We start from the raw sequence: 13,458 nt of genomic DNA, 5'->3' as shown, positions 1-13,458 counted from the left end.
GTTCCTTGTGCAGGTTTCCATAGTGTAGTGGTTATCACGTTCGCCTCACACGCGAAAGGTCCCCAGTTCGAAACTGGGTGGAAACAGCAGTTGGCTTTTTCCAGAATTACTTAAGTAGGGATCTATTGCTTTCTTTGTCAGGGTCAGGATCTGTTTGCAATGTATGTTAACAAAATAACAAGCCATCACCAGTAGATTGCTGGCTGTCTTCTCTGCACAAGTTTCTGTAGCGTAATGGTTTTGACTTTCGCCTCACACGCGAAAGGTCACCAGTTCGAAACTGTGCTAAAACAGCTATTGGCTTTTTCCTAAATTTCTTAAGTAGGGATCTGTTGCTTTCTTCGTTAACGCTACAAAGGCCTTCTGCCAAGCGGTGTTAAAAGAACTGTGGAGTCACATCAAGTTTCTGTAGTGTAGTGGTCATCACATTCGCCTAACACGCGAAAGGTCCTCGGTTCGAAACCGAGCAGAAACAATGTTTCTCTTTTGTGGGAAAACATGTACTGATTGCGACGTCAGAGGAGGGATTTAGTTATCTCTTCTTTTATCCGCTCTTCAGCAAGCGATCACGAGGAGATTGCTGGCTGTTCCTTGTGCAGGTTTCCATAGTGTAGTGGTTATCACGTTCGCCTCACACGCGAAAGGTCCCCAGTTCGAAACTGGGTGGAAACAACGGTTGGCTTTTTCCAGAATTACTTAAGTAGGGATCTATTGCTTTCTTTGTCAGGGTCTGTTGCAATGTACGTTAACAAAATAACAAGCGATCACCAGGAGATTGCTGGCTGTCTTCTCTGCACAAGTTTCTGTAGTGTAGTGGTCATCACGTTCGCCTAACACGCGAAAGGTCCTCGGTTCGAAACCGAGCAGAAACAATGTTTCTCTTTTGTGGGAAAACATGAACTAATTGCGACGTCAGAGGACCGATTTAGTTATCTCTTCTTTTATCCGCTCTTCAGCAAGCGATCACGAGGAGATTGCTGGCTGTTCCTTGTGCAGGTTTCCATAGTGTAGTGGTTATCACGTTCGACCTCACACGCGAAAGGTCCCCAGTTCGAAACTGGGTGGAAACAGCAGTTGGCTTTTTCCAGAATTACTTAAGTAGGGATCTATTGCTTTCTTTGTCAGGGTCAGGATCTGTTTGCAATGTATGTTAACAAAATAACAAGCCATCACCAGTAGATTGCTGGCTGTCTTCTCTGCACAAGTTTCTGTAGCGTAATGGTTTTGACTTTCGCCTCACACGCGAAAGGTCACCAGTTCGAAACTGAGTGGAAACAACGGTTGGCTTTTTCCAGAATTACTTAAGTAGGGATCTATTGCTTTCTTTGTCAGGGTCTGTTGCAATGTACGTTAACAAAATAACAAGCGGTCACCAGGAGATTGCTGGCTGTCTTCTCTGCACAAGTTTCTGTAGTGTAGTGGTCATCACGTTCGCCTAACACGCGAAATGTCCTCGGTTCGAAACCGAGCAGAAACAATGTTTCTCTTTTGTGGGAAAACATGAACTAATTGAGACGTCAGAGGAGGGATTTAGTTATCTCTTCTTTTATCCGCTCTTCAGCAAGCGATCACGAGGAGATTGCTGGCTGTTCCTTATGCAGGTTTCCATAGTGTAGTGGTTATCACGTTCGCCTTACACGCGAAAGGTCCCCAGTTCGAAACTGGGTGGAAACAGCAGTTGGCTTTTTCCAGAATTACTTAAGTAGGGATCTATTGCTTTCTTTGTCAGGGTCTGTTTGCAATGTACGTTAACAAAATAACAAGGTCACCAGTTCGAAACTGTGCTAAAACAGCTATTGGCTTTTTCCTAAATTTCTTAAGTAGGGATCTGTTGCTTTCTTCGTTAACGCTACAAAGGCCTTCTGCCAAGAGGTGTTAAAAGAACTGTGGAGTCACATCACATCACACGCCTTACACGCGAAAGGTCCCCAGTTCGAAACTGGGTGGAAACAACAGTTGGCTTTTTCCAGAATTACTTAAGTAGGGATCTATTGCTTTCTTTGTCAGGGTCTGTTGCAATGTACGTTAACAAAATAACAAGCGATCACCAAGAGATTGCTGGCTGTCTTCTCTGCACAAGTTTCTGTAGCGTAATGGTTTTGACTTTCGCCTCACACGCGAAAGGTCACCAGTTCGAAACTGTGCTAAAACAGCTATTGGCTTTTTCCTAAATTTCTTAAGTATTTATCTGCTCTTCAGCAAGCGATCACGAGGAGATTGCTGGCTGTTCCTTGTGCAGGTTTCCATAGTGTAGTGGTTATCACGTTCGCCTTACACGCGAAAGGTCCCCAGTTCGAAACTGGGTGGAAACAGCAGTTGGCTTTCTCCAGAATTACTTAAGTAGGGATCTATTGCTTTCTTTGTCAGGGTCAGGGTCTGTTTGCAATGTACATTAACAAAATAACAAGCGATCACCAGTAGATTGCTGGCTGTCTTCTCTGCACAAGTTTCTGTAGCGTAATGGTTTTGACTTTCGCCTCACACGCGAAAGGTCACCAGTTCGAAACTGTGCTAAAACAGCTATTGGCTTTTTCCTAAATTTCTTAAGTAGGGATCTTTTGCTTTCTTCGTTAATGCTACAAAGGCCTTCTGCCAAGAGGTGTTAAAAGAACTGTGGAGTCACATCAAGTTTCTGTAGTGTAGTGGTCATCACGTTCGCCTAACACGCGAAAGGTCCTCGGTTCGAAACCGAGCAGAAACAATGTTTCTCTTTTGTGGGAAAACATGAACTAATTGCGACGTCAGAGGACCGATTTAGTTATCTCTTCTTTTATCCGCTCTTCAGCAAGCGATCACGAGGAGATTGCTGGCTGTTCCTTGTGCAGGTTTCCATAGTGTAGTGGTTATCACGTTCGCCTCACACGCGAAAGGTCCCCAGTTCGAAACTGGGTGGAAACAGCAGTTGGCTTTTTCCAGAATTACTTAAGTAGGGATCTATTGCTTTCTTTGTCAGGGTCAGGATCTGTTTGCAATGTATGTTAACAAAATAACAAGCCATCACCAGTAGATTGCTGGCTGTCTTCTCTGCACAAGTTTCTGTAGCGTAATGGTTTTGACTTTCGCCTCACACGCGAAAGGTCACCAGTTCGAAACTGGGTGGAAACAACGGTTGGCTTTTTCCAGAATTACTTAAGTAGGGATCTATTGCTTTCTTTGTCAGGGTCTGTTGCAATGTACGTTAACAAAATAACAAGCGATCACCAGGAGATTGCTGGCTGTCTTCTCTGCACAAGTTTCTGTAGTGTAGTGGTCATCGCGTTCGCCTAACACGCGAAAGGTCCTCGGTTCGAAACCGAGCGGAAACAATGTTTCTCTATTGTGGGAAAACATGAACTGATTGCGACGTCAGAGGAGGGATTTAGTTATCTCTTCTTTTATCCGCTCTTCAGCAAGCGATCACGAGGAGATTGCTGGCTGTTCCTTGTGCAGGTTTCCATAGTGTAGTGGTTATCACGTTCGCCTTACACGCGAAAGGTCCCCAGTTCGAAACTGGGTGGAAACAGCAGATGGCTTTTTCCAGAATTACTTAAGTAGGGATCTATTGCTTTCTTTGTCAGGGTCAGAGTCTGTTTGCAATGTACGTTAACAAAATAACAAGCGATCACCAGGAGATTGCTGGCTGTCTTCTCTGCACAAGTTTCTGTAGCGTAATGGTTTTGACTTTCGCCTCACACGCGAAAGGTCACCAGTTCGAAACTGTGCTAAAACAGCTATTGGCTTTTTCCTAAATTTCTTAAGTAGGGATCTGTTGCTTTCTTCGTTAACGCTACAAAGGCCTTCTGCCAAGAGGTGTTAAAAGAACTGTGGAGTCACATCAAGTTTCTGTAGTGTAGTGGTCATCACGTTCGCCTTACACGCGAAAGGTCCTCGGTTCGAAACCGAGCAGAAACAATGTTTCTGTTTTGTGGGAAAACATGAACTAATTGCGACGTCAGAGGACCGATTTAGTTATCTCTTCTTTTATCCGCTCTTCAGCAAGCGATCACGAGGAGATTGCTGGCTGTTCCTTGTGCAGGTTTCCATAGTGTAGTGGTTATCACGTTCGCCTCACACGCGAAAGGTCCCCAGTTCGAAACTGGGTGGAAACAACGGTTGGCTTTTTCCAGAATTACTTAAGTAGGGATCTATTGCTTTCTTTGTCAGGGTCTGTTGCAATGTACGTTAACAAAATAACAAGCGATCACCAGGAGATTGCTGGCTGTCTTCTCTGCACAAGTTTCTGTAGCGTAATGGTTTTGACTTTCGCCTCACACGCGAAAGGTCACCAGTTCGAAACTGTGCTAAAACAGCTATTGGCTTTTTCCTAAATTTCTTAAGTAGGGATCTGTTGCTTTCTTCGTTAACGCTACAAAGTCCTTCTGCCAAGAGGTGTTAAAAGAACTGTGGAGTCACATCAAGTTTCTGTAGTGTAGTGGTCATCACATTCGCCTTACACGCGAAAGGTCCTCGGTTCGAAACCGAGCAGAAACAATGTTTCTGTTTTGTGGGAAAACATGAACTAATTGCGACGTCAGAGGACCGATTTAGTTATCTCTTCTTTTATCCGCTCTTCAGCAAGCGATCACGAGGCTTTTTCCAGAATTACTTAAGTTTCTGTAGTGTAGTGGTCATCACGTTCGCCTGACACGCGAAAGGTCCTCGGTTCGAAACCGAGCAGAAACAATGTTTCTGTTTTGTGGGAAAACATGAACTAATTGCGACGTCAGAGGACCGATTTAGTTATCTCTTCTTTTATCCGCTCTTCAGCAAGCGATCACCAGGAGATTGCTGGCTATTCCTTGTGCAGGTTTCCATAGTGTAGTGGTTATCACGTTCGCCTCACACGCGAAAGGTCCCCAGTTCGAAACTGGGTGGAAACAACAGTTGGCTTTTTCCAGAATTACTTAAAGGTGGTATCAGCGATTTCTAGGCTGAAAACAAAGTGTCAATTTCAGCTGACCTTTCATCACGATCCGCTCGCTGCCTGCCCCATAAATTGTCTGTGAAAAAACCGCGTCTCTCTGGTCAGCCTAGGGTCCGAGATATGCCAAAAAAACAATCGGCACTACCAACCTTTCCACACATAAACAAACATTGTTCCAACCAATCAGCGTCAGGGGTTTGGTGTTGTGGACTTTCGCTCCGCCTCCCTCATATCCCTGCACCAGTAGGAAAGTCCACAACACCAAACCCCTGACGCTCATTGGTTGGAACAATGTTTGTTTATGTGTGGAAAGGTTGGTAGTGGCGATTGTTTTTTTGGCATATCTCGGACCCTAGGCTGACCAGAGAGACGCGTTTTTTTCACAGACAATTTATGGGGCAGGCAGCGAGCGGATCGTGAAGAAAGGTCAGCTGAAATTGACACTTTATGTTTTAGGCTAGAAATCGCTGATACAACCTTTAAGTAGGGATCTATTGCTTTCTTTGTCAGGGTCTGTTGCAATGTACGTTAACAAAATAACAAGCGATCACCAGGAGATTGCTGGCTGTCTTCTCTGCACAAGTTTCTGTAGCGTAATGGTTTTGACTTTCGCCTCACACGCGAAAGGTCACCAGTTCGAAACTGTGCTAAAACAGCTATTGGCTTTTTCCTAAATTTCTTAAGTAGGGATCTGTTGCTTTCTTCGTTAACGCTACAAAGGCCTTCTGCCAAGAGGTGTTAAAAGAACTGTGGAGTCACATCAAGTTTCTGTAGTGTAGTGGTCATCACGTTCGCCTTACACGCGAAAGGTCCTCGGTTCGAAACCGAGCAGAAACAATGTTTCTGTTTTGTGGGAAAACATGAACTAATTGCGACGTCAGAGGACCGATTTAGTTATCTCTTCTTTTATCCGCTCTTCAGCAAGCGATCACGAGGAGATTGCTGGCTGTTCTTTGTGCAGGTTTCCATAGTGTAGTGGTTATCACGTTCGCCTCACACGCGAAAGGTCCCCAGTTCGAAACTGGGTGGAAACAACGGTTGGCTTTTTCCCTACCTACTTAAGTAGGGATCTATTGCTTTCTTTGTCAGGGTCAGGGTCTGTTTGCAATGTACGTTAACAAAATAACAAGCGATCACCAGGAGATTGCTGGCTGTTCCTTGTGCAGGTTTCCATAGTGTAGTGGTTATCACGTTCGCCTCACACGCGAAAGGTCCCCAGTTCGAAACTGGGTGGAAACAGCGGTTGGCTTTTTCCAGAATTACTTAAGTAGGGATCTATTGCTTTCTTTGTCAGGGTCTGTTGCAATGTACGTTAACAAAATAACAAGCGATCACCAGGAGATTGCTGGCTGTCTTCTCTGCACAAGTTTCTGTAGTGTAGTGGTCATCACGTTCGCCTAACACGCGAAAGGTCCTCGGTTTGAAACCGAGCGGAAACAATGTTTCTCTATTGTGGGAAAACATGAACTGATTGCGACGTCAGAGGAGGGATTTAGTTATCTCTTCTTTTATCCGCTCTTCAGCAAGCGATCACGAGGAGATTGCTGGCTGTTCCTTGTGCAGGTTTCCATAGTGTAGTGGTTATCACGTTCGCCTCACACGCGAAAGGTCCCTAGTTCGAAACTGGGTGGAAACAACGGTTGGCTTTTTCCAGAATTACTTAAGTAGGGATCTATTGCTTTTTTTGTCAGGGTCTGTTGCAATGTACGTTAACAAAATAACAAGCGATCACCAGGAGAATGCTGGCTGTCTTCTCTGCACAAGTTTCTGTAGCGTAATGGTTTTGACTTTCGCCTCACACGCGAAAGGTCCTCGGTTCGAAACCGAGCGGAAACAATGTTTCTCTATTGTGGGAAAACATGAACTGATTGCGACGTCAGAGGAGGGATTTAGTTATCTCTTCTTTTATCCGCTCTTCAGCAAGCGATCACGAGGAGATTGCTGGCTGTTCCTTGTGCAGGTTTCCATAGTGTAGTGGTTATCACGTTCGCCTCACACGCGAAAGGTCCCCAGTTCGAAACTGGGTGGAAACAACGGTTGGCTTTTTCCCTACCTACTTAAGTAGGGATCTATTGCTTTCTTTGTCAGGGTCAGGGTCTGTTTGCAATGTACGTTAACAAAATAACAAGCGATCACCAGGAGATTGCTGGCTGTTCCTTGTGCAGGTTTCCATAGTGTAGTGGTTATCACGTTCGCCTCACACGCGAAAGGTCCCCAGTTCGAAACTGGGTGGAAACAACGGTTGGCTTTTTCCAGAATTACTTAAGTAGGGATCTATTGCTTTCTTTGTCAGGGTCTGTTGCAATGTACGTTAACAAAATAACAAGCGATCACCAGGAGATTGCTGGCTGTCTTCTCTGCACAAGTTTCTGTAGTGTAGTGGTCATCACGTTCGCCTAACGCGAAAGGTCCTCGGTTCGAAACCGAGCGGAAACAATGTTTCTCTATTGTGGGAAAACATGAACTGATTGCGACGTCAGAGGAGGGATTTAGTTATCTCTTCTTTTATCCGCTCTTCAGCAAGCGATCACGAGGAGATTGCTGGCCGTTCCTTGTGCAGGTTTCCATAGTGTAGTGGTTATCACGTTCGCCTCACACGCGAAAGGTCCCCAGTTCGAAACTGGCTGGAAACAGCAGTTGGCTTTCTCCAGAATTACTTAAGTAGGGATCTATTGCTTTCTTTGTCAGGGTCAGGATCTGTTTGCAATGTATGTTAACAAAATAACAAGCGATCACCAGTAGATTGCTGGCTGTCTTCTCTGCACAAGTTTCTGTAGCGTAATGGTTTTGACTTTCGCCTCACACGCGAAAGGTCACCAGTTCGAAACTGTGCTAAAACAGCTATTGGCTTTTTCCTAAATTTCTTAAGTAGGGATCTGTTGCTTTCTTCGTTAACGCTACAAAGGCCTTCTGCCAAGAGGTGTTAAAAGAACTGTGGAGTCACATCAAGTTTCTGTAGTGTAGTGGTCATCACGTTCGCCTTACATGCGAAAGGTCCTCGGTTCGAAACCGAGCAGAAACAATGTTTCTGTTTTGTGGGAAAACATGAACTAATTGCGACGTCAGAGGACCGATTTAGTTATCTCTTCTTTTATCCGCTCTTCAGCAAGCGATCACGAGGCTTTTTCCAGAATTACTTAAGTTTCTGTAGTGTAGTGGTCATCACGTTCGCCTTACACGCGAAAGGTCCTCGGTTCGAAACCGAGCAGAAACAATGTTTCTGTTTTGTGGGAAAACATGAACTAATTGCGACGTCAGAGGACCGATTTAGTTATCTCTTCTTTTATCCGATCTTCAGCAAGCGATCACGAGGAGATTGCTGGCTGTTCCTTGTGCAGGTTTCCATAGTGTAGTGGTTATCACGTTCGCCTCACACGCGAAAGGTCCCCAGTTCGAAACTGGGTGGAAACAACGGTTGGCTTTTTCCAGAATTACTTAAGTAGGGATCTATTGCTTTCTTTGTCAGGGTCTGTTTCCAATGTACGTTAACAAAATAACAAGCGATCACCAGGAGATTGCTGGCTGTCTTGTCTGCACAAGTTTCTGTAGTGTAGTGGTCATCACGTTCGCCTAACACGCGAAAGGTCCTCGGTTCGAAACCGAGCAGAAACAATGTTTCTCTTTTGTGGGAAAACATGAACTAATTGCGACGTCAGAGGACCGATTTAGTTATCTCTTCTTTTATCCGCTCTTCAGCAAGCGATCACGAGGAGATTGCTGGCTGTTCCTTGTGCAGGTTTCCATAGTGTAGTGGTTATCACGTTCGCCTCACACGCGAAAGGTCCCCATTTCGAAACTGGGTGGAAACAACAGTTGGCTTTTTCCAGAATTACTTAAGTAGGGATCTATTGCTTTCTTTGTCAGGGTCTGTTGCAATGTACGTTAACAAAATAACAAGCGATCACCAAGAGATTGCTGGCTGTCTTCTCTGCACAAGTTTCTGTAGCGTAATGGTTTTGACTTTCGCCTCACACGCGAAAGGTCACCAGTTCGAAACTGTGTTAAAACAGCTATTGGCTTTTTCCTAAATTTCTTAAGTAGGGATCTGTTGCTTTCTTCGTTAACGCTACAAAGGCCTTCTGCCAAGAGGTGTTAAAAGAACTGTGGAGTCACATCACATCACACGCGAAAGGTCACCAGTTCGAAACTGTGCTAAAACAGCTATTGGCTTTTTTCTAAATTTCTTAAGTATCAATCTCTTAAGGATCTATTGCTTTCTTTGTCAGGGTCTGTTGCAATGTACGTTAACAAAATAACAAGCGATCACCAGGAGATTGCTGGCTGTCTTCTCTGCACAAGTTTCTGTAGTGTAGTGGTCATCACGTTCGCCTAACACGCGAAAGGTCCTCGGTTCGAAACCGAGCGGAAACAATGTTTCTCTATTGTGGGAAAACATGAACTGATTGCGACGTCAGAGGAGGGATTTAGTTATCTCTTCTTTTATCCGCTCTTCAGCAAGCGATCACGAGGAGATTGCTGGCCGTTCCTTGTGCAGGTTTCCATAGTGTAGTGGTTATCACGTTCGCCTCACACGCGAAAGGTCCCCAGTTCGAAACTGGGTGGAAACAGCAGTTGGCTTTTTCCAGAATTACTTAAGTAGGGATCTATTGCTTTCTTTGTCAGGGTCAGGATCTGTTTGCAATGTATGTTAACAAAATAACAAGCCATCACCAGTAGATTGCTGGCTGTCTTCTCTGCACAAGTTTCTGTAGCGTAATGGTTTTGACTTTCGCCTCACACGCGAAAGGTCACCAGTTCGAAACTGTGCTAAAACAGCTATTGGCTTTTTCCTAAATTTCTTAAGTAGGGATCTGTTGCTTTCTTCGTTAACGCTACAAAGGCCTTCTGCCAAGCGGTGTTAAAAGAACTGTGGAGTCACATCAAGTTTCTGTAGTGTAGTGGTCATCACATTCGCCTAACACGCGAAAGGTCCTCGGTTCGAAACCGAGCAGAAACAATGTTTCTCTTTTGTGGGAAAACATGTACTGATTGCGACGTCAGAGGAGGGATTTAGTTATCTCTTCTTTTATCCGCTCTTCAGCAAGCGATCACGAGGAGATTGCTGGCTGTTCCTTGTGCAGGTTTCCATAGTGTAGTGGTTATCACGTTCGCCTCACACGCGAAAGGTCCCCAGTTCGAAACTGGGTGGAAACAACGGTTGGCTTTTTCCAGAATTACTTAAGTAGGGATCTATTGCTTTCTTTGTCAGGGTCTGTTGCAATGTACGTTAACAAAATAACAAGCGATCACCAGGAGCTTGCTGGCTGTCTTCTCTGCACAAGTTTCTGTAGTGTAGTGGTCATCACGTTCGCCTAACACGCGAAAGGTCCTCGGTTCGAAACCGAGCAGAAACAATGTTTCTCTTTTGTGGGAAAACATGAACTGATTGCGACGTCAGAGGAGGGATTTAGTTATCTCTTCTTTTATCCGCTCTTCAGCAAGCGATCACGAGGAGATTGCTGGCTGTTCCTTGTGCAGGTTTCCATAGTGTAGTGGTTATCACGTTCGCCTTACACGCGAAAGGTCCCCAGTTCGAAACTGGGTGGAAACAGCAGATGGCTTTTTCCAGAATTACTTAAGTAGGGATCTATTGCTTTCTTTGTCAGGGTCAGAGTCTGTTTGCAATGTACGTTAACAAAATAACAAGCGATCACCAGGAGATTGCTGGCTGTCTTCTCTGCACAAGTTTCTGTAGCGTAATGGTTTTGACTTTCGCCTCACACGCGAAAGGTCACCAGTTCGAAACTGTGCTAAAACAGCTATTGGCTTTTTCCTAAATTTCTTAAGTAGGGATCTGTTGCTTTCTTCGTTAACGCTACAAAGGCCTTCTGCCAAGAGGTGTTAAAAGAACTGTGGAGTCACATCAAGTTTCTGTAGTGTAGTGGTCATCACGTTCGCCTTACACGCGAAAGGTCCTCGGTTCGAAACCGAGCAGAAACAATGTTTCTGTTTTGTGGGAAAACATGAACTAATTGCGACGTCAGAGGACCGATTTAGTTATCTCTTCTTTTATCCGCTCTTCAGCAAGCGATCACGAGGAGATTGCTGGCTGTTCCTTGTGCAGGTTTCCATAGTGTAGTGGTTATCACGTTCGCCTCACACGCGAAAGGTCCCCAGTTCGAAACTGGGTGGAAACAACGGTTGGCTTTTTCCAGAATTACTTAAGTAGGGATCTATTGCTTTCTTTGTCAGGGTCTGTTGCAATGTACGTTAACAAAATAACAAGCGATCACCAGGAGATTGCTGGCTGTCTTCTCTGCACAAGTTTCTGTAGCGTAATGGTTTTGACTTTCGCCTCACACGCGAAAGGTCACCAGTTCGAAACTGTGCTAAAACAGCTATTGGCTTGTTCCTAAATTTCTTAAGTAGGGATCTGTTGCTTTCTTCGTTAACGCTACAAAGGCCTTCTGCCAAGAGGTGTTAAAGGAACTGTGGAGTCACATCACATCACATCACATGCGAAAGGTCCTCGGTTCGAAACCGAGCAGAAGCAATGTTTCTCTTTTGTGGGAAAACATGAACTGATTGCGACGTCAGAGGAGGGATTTAGTTATCTCTTCTTTTATCTGCTCTTCAGCAAGCGATCACGAGGAGATTGCTGGCTGTTCCTTGTGCAGGTTTCCATAGTGTAGTGGTTATCACGTTCGCCTTACATGCGAAAGGTCCCCAGTTCGAAACTGGGTGGAAACAGCAGATGGCTTTTCCAGAATTACTTAAGTAGGGATCTATTGCTTTCTTTGTCAGGGTCAGGATCTGTTTGCAATGTATGTTAACAAAATAACAAGCGATCACCAGGAGATTGCTGGCTGTCTTCTCTGCACAAGTTTCTGTAGCGTAATGGTTTTGACTTTCGCCTCACACGCGAAAGGTCACAGTTCGAAACTGTGCTAAAACAGCTATTGGCTTTTTCCTAAATTTCTTAAGTAGGGATCTGTTGCTTTCTTCGTTAACGCTACAAAGGCCTTCTGCCAAGAGGTGTTAAAAGAACTGTGGAGTCACATCAAGTTTCTGTAGTGTAGTGGTCATCACGTTCGCCTTACACGCGAAAGGTCCTCGGTTCGAAACCGAGCAGAAACAATGTTTCTGTTTTGTGGGAAAACATGAACTAATTGCGACGTCAGAGGACCGATTTAGTTATCTCTTCTTTTATCTGCTCTTCAGCAAGCGATCACGAGGAGATTGCTGGCTGTTCCTTGTGCAGGTTTCCATAGTGTAGTGGTTATCACGTTCGCCTCACACGCGAAAGGTCCCCAGTTCGAAACTGGGTGGAAACAACGGTTGGCTTTTTCCAGAATTACTTAAGTAGGGATCTATTGCTTTCTTTGTCAGGGTCTGTTGCAATGTACGTTAACAAAATAACAAGCGATCACCAGGAGAATGCTGGCTGTCTTCTCTGCACAAGTTTCTGTAGCGTAATGGTTTTGACTTTCGCCTCACACGCGAAAGGTCACCAGTTCGAAACTGTGCTAAAACAGCTATTGGCTTTTTCCTAAATTTCTTAAGTAGGGATCTGTTGCTTTCTTCGTTAACGCTATAAAGGCCTTCTGCCAAGAGGTGTTAAAAGAACTGTGGAGTCACATCAAGTTTCTGTAGTGTAGTGGTCATCACGTTCGCCTTACACGCGAAAGGTCCTCGGTTCGAAACCGAGCAGAAACAATGTTTCTGTTTTGTGGGAAAACATGAACTAATTGCGACGTCAGAGGACCGATTTAGTTATCTCTTCTTTTATCCGCTCTTCAGCAAGCGATCACGAGGAGATTGCTGGCTGTTCTTTGTGCAGGTTTCCATAGTGTAGTGGTTATCACGTTCGCCTCACACGCGAAAGGTCCCCAGTTCGAAACTGGGTGGAAACAACGGTTGGCTTTTTCCAGAATTACTTAAGTAGGGATCTATTGCTTTCTTTGTCAGGGTCTGTTGCAATGTACGTTAACAAAATAACAAGCGATCACCAGGAGATTGCTGGCTGTCTTCTCTGCACAAGTTGCTGTAGTGTAGTGGTCATCACGTTCGCCTAACACGCGAAAGGTCCTCGGTTCGAAACCGAGCAGAAACAATGTTTCTCTTTTGTGGGAAAACATGAACTAATTGCGACATCAGAGGACCGATTTAGTTATCTCTTCTTTTATCCGCTCTTCAGCAAGCGATCACGAGGATATTGCTGGCTGTTCCTTGTGCAGGTTTCCATAGTGTAGTGGTTATCACGTTCGCCTCACACGCGAAAGGTCCCCAGTTCGAAACTGGGTGGAAACAACAGTTGGCTTTTTCCAGAATTACTTAAGTAGGGATCTATTGCTTTCTTTGTCAGGGTCTGTTGCAATGTACGTTAACAAAATAACAAGCGATCACCAGGAGATTGCTGGCTGTCTTCTCTGCACAAGTTTCTGTAGCGTAATGGTTTTGACTTTCGCCTCACACGCGAAAGGTCACCAGTTCGAAACTGTGCTAAAACAGCTATTGGCTTTTTCCTAAATTTCTTAAGTAGGGATCTGTTGCTTTCTTCGTTAACGCTACAAAGGCCTTCTGCCAAGAGGTGTTAAAAGAACTGTGGAGTCACA

At 44.8% G+C, this 13,458-nt stretch overlaps 42 non-coding genes across 42 annotated transcripts; all 42 read left to right on the top strand.

Moving 5' to 3' along the window:
• The first annotated feature begins 13 nt into the window (after nt 1-13).
• Nucleotides 14-86, top strand: trnav-cac (transfer RNA valine (anticodon CAC)). The gene has a single exon. It is a non-coding gene; the product is annotated as a tRNA-Val (tRNA).
• A 316-nt stretch (nt 87-402) lies between these two features.
• On the top strand, nt 403-475 carry trnav-aac (transfer RNA valine (anticodon AAC)). The gene has a single exon. It is a non-coding gene; the product is annotated as a tRNA-Val (tRNA).
• A 124-nt stretch (nt 476-599) lies between these two features.
• trnav-cac (transfer RNA valine (anticodon CAC)) lies at nt 600-672 on the top strand. Its single transcript has one exon. It is a non-coding gene; the product is annotated as a tRNA-Val (tRNA).
• A 127-nt stretch (nt 673-799) lies between these two features.
• Nucleotides 800-872, top strand: trnav-aac (transfer RNA valine (anticodon AAC)). Its single transcript has one exon. It is a non-coding gene; the product is annotated as a tRNA-Val (tRNA).
• A 532-nt stretch (nt 873-1,404) lies between these two features.
• Nucleotides 1,405-1,477, top strand: trnav-aac (transfer RNA valine (anticodon AAC)). The gene has a single exon. It is a non-coding gene; the product is annotated as a tRNA-Val (tRNA).
• Nucleotides 1,478-1,601: 124 nt separating this feature from the next.
• Nucleotides 1,602-1,674, top strand: trnav-uac (transfer RNA valine (anticodon UAC)). The gene has a single exon. It is a non-coding gene; the product is annotated as a tRNA-Val (tRNA).
• Nucleotides 1,675-2,239: 565 nt separating this feature from the next.
• On the top strand, nt 2,240-2,312 carry trnav-uac (transfer RNA valine (anticodon UAC)). The gene has a single exon. It is a non-coding gene; the product is annotated as a tRNA-Val (tRNA).
• A 316-nt stretch (nt 2,313-2,628) lies between these two features.
• trnav-aac (transfer RNA valine (anticodon AAC)) lies at nt 2,629-2,701 on the top strand. Its single transcript has one exon. It is a non-coding gene; the product is annotated as a tRNA-Val (tRNA).
• A 124-nt stretch (nt 2,702-2,825) lies between these two features.
• Nucleotides 2,826-2,898, top strand: trnav-cac (transfer RNA valine (anticodon CAC)). Its single transcript has one exon. It is a non-coding gene; the product is annotated as a tRNA-Val (tRNA).
• Nucleotides 2,899-3,232: 334 nt separating this feature from the next.
• On the top strand, nt 3,233-3,305 carry trnav-aac (transfer RNA valine (anticodon AAC)). Its single transcript has one exon. It is a non-coding gene; the product is annotated as a tRNA-Val (tRNA).
• A 124-nt stretch (nt 3,306-3,429) lies between these two features.
• Nucleotides 3,430-3,502, top strand: trnav-uac (transfer RNA valine (anticodon UAC)). Its single transcript has one exon. It is a non-coding gene; the product is annotated as a tRNA-Val (tRNA).
• Nucleotides 3,503-3,818: 316 nt separating this feature from the next.
• On the top strand, nt 3,819-3,891 carry trnav-uac (transfer RNA valine (anticodon UAC)). Its single transcript has one exon. It is a non-coding gene; the product is annotated as a tRNA-Val (tRNA).
• Nucleotides 3,892-4,015: 124 nt separating this feature from the next.
• Nucleotides 4,016-4,088, top strand: trnav-cac (transfer RNA valine (anticodon CAC)). Its single transcript has one exon. It is a non-coding gene; the product is annotated as a tRNA-Val (tRNA).
• Nucleotides 4,089-4,397: 309 nt separating this feature from the next.
• Nucleotides 4,398-4,470, top strand: trnav-uac (transfer RNA valine (anticodon UAC)). The gene has a single exon. It is a non-coding gene; the product is annotated as a tRNA-Val (tRNA).
• A 119-nt stretch (nt 4,471-4,589) lies between these two features.
• Nucleotides 4,590-4,662, top strand: trnav-gac (transfer RNA valine (anticodon GAC)). Its single transcript has one exon. It is a non-coding gene; the product is annotated as a tRNA-Val (tRNA).
• A 124-nt stretch (nt 4,663-4,786) lies between these two features.
• On the top strand, nt 4,787-4,859 carry trnav-cac (transfer RNA valine (anticodon CAC)). The gene has a single exon. It is a non-coding gene; the product is annotated as a tRNA-Val (tRNA).
• An 808-nt stretch (nt 4,860-5,667) lies between these two features.
• trnav-uac (transfer RNA valine (anticodon UAC)) lies at nt 5,668-5,740 on the top strand. The gene has a single exon. It is a non-coding gene; the product is annotated as a tRNA-Val (tRNA).
• Nucleotides 5,741-5,864: 124 nt separating this feature from the next.
• trnav-cac (transfer RNA valine (anticodon CAC)) lies at nt 5,865-5,937 on the top strand. Its single transcript has one exon. It is a non-coding gene; the product is annotated as a tRNA-Val (tRNA).
• A 132-nt stretch (nt 5,938-6,069) lies between these two features.
• Nucleotides 6,070-6,142, top strand: trnav-cac (transfer RNA valine (anticodon CAC)). The gene has a single exon. It is a non-coding gene; the product is annotated as a tRNA-Val (tRNA).
• Nucleotides 6,143-6,466: 324 nt separating this feature from the next.
• On the top strand, nt 6,467-6,539 carry trnav-cac (transfer RNA valine (anticodon CAC)). The gene has a single exon. It is a non-coding gene; the product is annotated as a tRNA-Val (tRNA).
• Nucleotides 6,540-6,863: 324 nt separating this feature from the next.
• Nucleotides 6,864-6,936, top strand: trnav-cac (transfer RNA valine (anticodon CAC)). Its single transcript has one exon. It is a non-coding gene; the product is annotated as a tRNA-Val (tRNA).
• A 132-nt stretch (nt 6,937-7,068) lies between these two features.
• trnav-cac (transfer RNA valine (anticodon CAC)) lies at nt 7,069-7,141 on the top strand. Its single transcript has one exon. It is a non-coding gene; the product is annotated as a tRNA-Val (tRNA).
• Nucleotides 7,142-7,268: 127 nt separating this feature from the next.
• trnal-uaa (transfer RNA leucine (anticodon UAA)) lies at nt 7,269-7,339 on the top strand. Its single transcript has one exon. It is a non-coding gene; the product is annotated as a tRNA-Leu (tRNA).
• Nucleotides 7,340-7,463: 124 nt separating this feature from the next.
• trnav-cac (transfer RNA valine (anticodon CAC)) lies at nt 7,464-7,536 on the top strand. The gene has a single exon. It is a non-coding gene; the product is annotated as a tRNA-Val (tRNA).
• A 316-nt stretch (nt 7,537-7,852) lies between these two features.
• On the top strand, nt 7,853-7,925 carry trnav-uac (transfer RNA valine (anticodon UAC)). Its single transcript has one exon. It is a non-coding gene; the product is annotated as a tRNA-Val (tRNA).
• A 119-nt stretch (nt 7,926-8,044) lies between these two features.
• trnav-uac (transfer RNA valine (anticodon UAC)) lies at nt 8,045-8,117 on the top strand. Its single transcript has one exon. It is a non-coding gene; the product is annotated as a tRNA-Val (tRNA).
• A 124-nt stretch (nt 8,118-8,241) lies between these two features.
• On the top strand, nt 8,242-8,314 carry trnav-cac (transfer RNA valine (anticodon CAC)). The gene has a single exon. It is a non-coding gene; the product is annotated as a tRNA-Val (tRNA).
• A 128-nt stretch (nt 8,315-8,442) lies between these two features.
• trnav-aac (transfer RNA valine (anticodon AAC)) lies at nt 8,443-8,515 on the top strand. Its single transcript has one exon. It is a non-coding gene; the product is annotated as a tRNA-Val (tRNA).
• A 686-nt stretch (nt 8,516-9,201) lies between these two features.
• Nucleotides 9,202-9,274, top strand: trnav-aac (transfer RNA valine (anticodon AAC)). Its single transcript has one exon. It is a non-coding gene; the product is annotated as a tRNA-Val (tRNA).
• Nucleotides 9,275-9,398: 124 nt separating this feature from the next.
• On the top strand, nt 9,399-9,471 carry trnav-cac (transfer RNA valine (anticodon CAC)). The gene has a single exon. It is a non-coding gene; the product is annotated as a tRNA-Val (tRNA).
• Nucleotides 9,472-9,787: 316 nt separating this feature from the next.
• Nucleotides 9,788-9,860, top strand: trnav-aac (transfer RNA valine (anticodon AAC)). Its single transcript has one exon. It is a non-coding gene; the product is annotated as a tRNA-Val (tRNA).
• A 124-nt stretch (nt 9,861-9,984) lies between these two features.
• Nucleotides 9,985-10,057, top strand: trnav-cac (transfer RNA valine (anticodon CAC)). Its single transcript has one exon. It is a non-coding gene; the product is annotated as a tRNA-Val (tRNA).
• A 127-nt stretch (nt 10,058-10,184) lies between these two features.
• trnav-aac (transfer RNA valine (anticodon AAC)) lies at nt 10,185-10,257 on the top strand. The gene has a single exon. It is a non-coding gene; the product is annotated as a tRNA-Val (tRNA).
• Nucleotides 10,258-10,381: 124 nt separating this feature from the next.
• Nucleotides 10,382-10,454, top strand: trnav-uac (transfer RNA valine (anticodon UAC)). Its single transcript has one exon. It is a non-coding gene; the product is annotated as a tRNA-Val (tRNA).
• Nucleotides 10,455-10,770: 316 nt separating this feature from the next.
• trnav-uac (transfer RNA valine (anticodon UAC)) lies at nt 10,771-10,843 on the top strand. The gene has a single exon. It is a non-coding gene; the product is annotated as a tRNA-Val (tRNA).
• Nucleotides 10,844-10,967: 124 nt separating this feature from the next.
• trnav-cac (transfer RNA valine (anticodon CAC)) lies at nt 10,968-11,040 on the top strand. Its single transcript has one exon. It is a non-coding gene; the product is annotated as a tRNA-Val (tRNA).
• Nucleotides 11,041-11,520: 480 nt separating this feature from the next.
• trnav-uac (transfer RNA valine (anticodon UAC)) lies at nt 11,521-11,593 on the top strand. The gene has a single exon. It is a non-coding gene; the product is annotated as a tRNA-Val (tRNA).
• Nucleotides 11,594-11,907: 314 nt separating this feature from the next.
• Nucleotides 11,908-11,980, top strand: trnav-uac (transfer RNA valine (anticodon UAC)). The gene has a single exon. It is a non-coding gene; the product is annotated as a tRNA-Val (tRNA).
• Nucleotides 11,981-12,104: 124 nt separating this feature from the next.
• trnav-cac (transfer RNA valine (anticodon CAC)) lies at nt 12,105-12,177 on the top strand. Its single transcript has one exon. It is a non-coding gene; the product is annotated as a tRNA-Val (tRNA).
• A 309-nt stretch (nt 12,178-12,486) lies between these two features.
• On the top strand, nt 12,487-12,559 carry trnav-uac (transfer RNA valine (anticodon UAC)). Its single transcript has one exon. It is a non-coding gene; the product is annotated as a tRNA-Val (tRNA).
• Nucleotides 12,560-12,683: 124 nt separating this feature from the next.
• trnav-cac (transfer RNA valine (anticodon CAC)) lies at nt 12,684-12,756 on the top strand. Its single transcript has one exon. It is a non-coding gene; the product is annotated as a tRNA-Val (tRNA).
• Nucleotides 12,757-13,080: 324 nt separating this feature from the next.
• On the top strand, nt 13,081-13,153 carry trnav-cac (transfer RNA valine (anticodon CAC)). Its single transcript has one exon. It is a non-coding gene; the product is annotated as a tRNA-Val (tRNA).
• Nucleotides 13,154-13,458: the final 305 nt, after the last annotated feature.

Source organism: Garra rufa, chromosome 8 (assembly GCF_049309525.1).
Source record: "Garra rufa chromosome 8, GarRuf1.0, whole genome shotgun sequence".
In the NCBI taxonomy this organism is placed as follows: domain Eukaryota; kingdom Metazoa; phylum Chordata; class Actinopteri; order Cypriniformes; family Cyprinidae; genus Garra; species Garra rufa.
This window is presented reverse-complemented; position numbering and strand designations above follow the sequence as displayed.